The sequence below is a fragment of the Halyomorpha halys genome, unplaced genomic scaffold (genome assembly GCF_000696795.3).
Source record: "Halyomorpha halys isolate HHAL.00 unplaced genomic scaffold, Hhal_1.1 Scaffold252.1, whole genome shotgun sequence".
Lineage (NCBI taxonomy): Eukaryota > Metazoa > Arthropoda > Insecta > Hemiptera > Pentatomidae > Halyomorpha > Halyomorpha halys.
In genome coordinates this window covers 561,860-564,734 of record NW_027108761.1, presented here as the reverse complement: position 1 = coordinate 564,734, position 2,875 = coordinate 561,860, and the positions used below count along the sequence as shown (strand labels likewise).

The window sequence follows — 2,875 nt, the reverse complement described above, 5'->3', positions numbered from 1 at the left end:
TTATAATGTTACAAGAATATATAACGGCTGAAATAATTACATAGTATTTAGCAATAATTTATGAGGACCAGTGGTGTAGCATATAAAAGTGCAAGAGGAGTGCCTGGGTTTGCCAACAAATATCAGGCAAAGTTTTAAAACAACATTAAAGTTTAATAGGTGCTTAAATAAAAAATATTATAAATTTACTAAATGGAACTTTTGGCTGAAATTTATATTTTTGGTGTGCTGAAACCGAAACTGAAAATCGTTTTCTTCCAATCGAATTTTTTCCAGATTCATAATATGTAATACCAGTTTTATACCACAAAAATCAAGAAAAACTATTATAGCACTTTGGGCACTCAATCGATCAACTTCAAGAAACCTTTTAAAATTTTATTTGATAATTTCACGTGTATAAAAGAGTTTTTTGAATTTTCGTAGCTAGAAACATTTATTACTCGGATATCCTTCCACCGAATTCGAATGTCTGGGACATTTGGAAAAAGAGTTTTCCATATTTTTGATGACAGGAATAAGTTTTAGATTTTCCTGATTTTTAGACAATGAATATTCACTTAAAACCAATTTAATCATTAACAATGCGTTGTTTTAAATCTCAAAATCAAATGGACATAGTAGGGTCCTATTTTTTGCATTTGATATTTATTTTTGCAAGTCCTTTTGAAAGTATAAAAATTTTAAGTTGATCGGTTGAGTACACTAGGTGTTATAAAATATATTTTAGTGCTACAAAACAGTTTTTGAGTGTTTTTTTTTACCTACAATTAGTATTTCTTTTTCGAAAATATCTATCTACGGCAATGGTTAGACGTCACCATTTGAGCAGCACCTCACCTATTGTATGAGATTTTCAATTTTTTAGTTATAATATCGAAAATCCGCTAATTATATATAAATATATTATTTATACTATATGAGGTAAAGATATATTGAAATCACTGTTTACATTAATAGAACATAAATGCGTCCCTATGGAAGGGGATTAATAGGGAAAGTTCGTTCTTCCTAATAATTTAGAGTAAATATAACTTCATAATAATAATTTAAAAACCTTTTCAGGTTTTCAAATTGTTCAACTAGGGACCTTCCTTCGTAACCCCCTTGTACCAATTTTTTAAATTTTAAATTAAAAAAATAATATAGCAATAACACACTACTACTATAACACAATGCTAATTATCACAGATTTATTATGTATCTATATAACTATATTAATTATGTATCTATATAATTATATTTATTATGTATCTATATAGCTATTTTTCACAGTTTTGTGTTGTTTCAGCCTATATATTTTTCCATTTTCAAACATTTAAAAAAAATGTTATATATATACGAAGATAAAATTGTGGAAATTGTTCGTTATTATTTTATAATTTTTTATTAAAAAAGGTTGCTTAATAAGGTTTTTAATAATATTAGGATAAATAAATAATAATATAATTTAATTAGAAGGCTTTATGTTTATGATAAAAAAGGATCCTACTAATAAAGTTAAGATATTTGTAAATAATAAAGATGTTTGTAATTAAAATATTTCATAATATAGTTGGGAAAATAGAATTATTTTAACATAGTTGGGAAAATTGAATTATTTTAACATAGTTGGGAAAATTAAAATATGTTAATATAGTTGAGAAACCATTGTTGAATAATTTTAGATCTTGCCACACCACATCTAATACTGGTAGTAATGTCACTGTTGGGGAATTATCTACAATAGATAAATTATCTGAGGATGAAAAAACATTATTATTCCATCAGAAGCATAGAGGAGAATAAATACCAGTGGTATACATGGTATATATGATATACCAAAAGATACCAAATTGTCTAGTGTTGGCGAATCTGCATCCCCACCCTCCAGCCGCGGGCTTACCTCAATATCTCAGTACCAACCGTGCGGTCTATGGAACAGGTGGGCATTACCATACCTCTCCCAATAATTGATTCAATTTCTAATTAATTAACTATACTTGTTAATTGGAATGTTAATTAATTCAAATTTAACATTAGTGCTTTTAAATTTATCTTAATGTATTTTTTTATTTTGTGACCGCTTGTCAGAAAATAATTTGAAAGTTCAAGCGTTTTTTGAACTCGTAGTATTCGTGTAAAAAAATTCAAAGAAAAATTTATAGTTGGTAAGTAAAGAATAATAATTTTAAAAAATAATTAACTTAAATTCAATGTACAATTTGATGAGCATTAATTAATTTAATAAATTACTTTATCTCTTAAAATACGATAGACTTTTTATGAAGTTGTCACAAGTGTAAAAATTATTATTTTATACATGGGTGTGAGCGTTTATGTATCTATTAGTTACAAAGAACTTCAGTAAATAACAAATTTTTAATTGGATAATAATTAATGTATCACTTCTGACAAAACCTAATGCTTTTTAATTTTTTTTTTTTAATTTTATAGGCATTGCTCACACCTGTCATAAAAATAATAATGGTTAGAAAATTTGATCATCTTCACTGTTCTAAGTTTTTTTTTATAAATAGTAAAGATTTAAGATCTTAAAAAAACTTCTATTATATAATAAAAAAAAGTTACAATAATTTACATTTATAATAGATGGATTAAGTATGTGTATGTAAACCCTTTCATGTTGGCGTCATACCGTTATTGCGATTATGCAATATACCTAATGGTACTTATTGCAATTCACCAAAACAGTATTATTATGTTTTTAAATAATTATAATCTATTTCTAAATCCATATTTTTTTTCATAATTAAAAGTAGTTTCACTAGTCCTACCTTATAAGTATTTTAAACTTCAAGTTTAAAATACTTAGTTATTACGTTTAAACCATATATAATAAGCTTACTTTTTAAATAATATATTTTTATAATTA

At 25.3% G+C, this 2,875-nt stretch overlaps 1 protein-coding gene across 3 annotated transcripts in view; it reads left to right on the top strand.

Moving 5' to 3' along the window:
• Cipc (Clock interacting protein circadian) overlaps positions 1-2,875 on the top strand; it is a 152,389-nt gene that overhangs the window by 56,521 nt on the left and 92,993 nt on the right. Inside the window, exon 1 of one of the 3 annotated variants that reach the window (XR_010843316.1) lies at positions 1,933-2,150. The exons of the other annotated variants lie outside the window; for them this stretch is intronic. The gene's annotated coding sequence lies outside the window, so the exon portion shown is untranslated. Of the gene's footprint in view, positions 1-1,932; positions 2,151-2,875 lie in introns of those variants that run through there. 3 annotated transcript variants of the gene reach the window in all.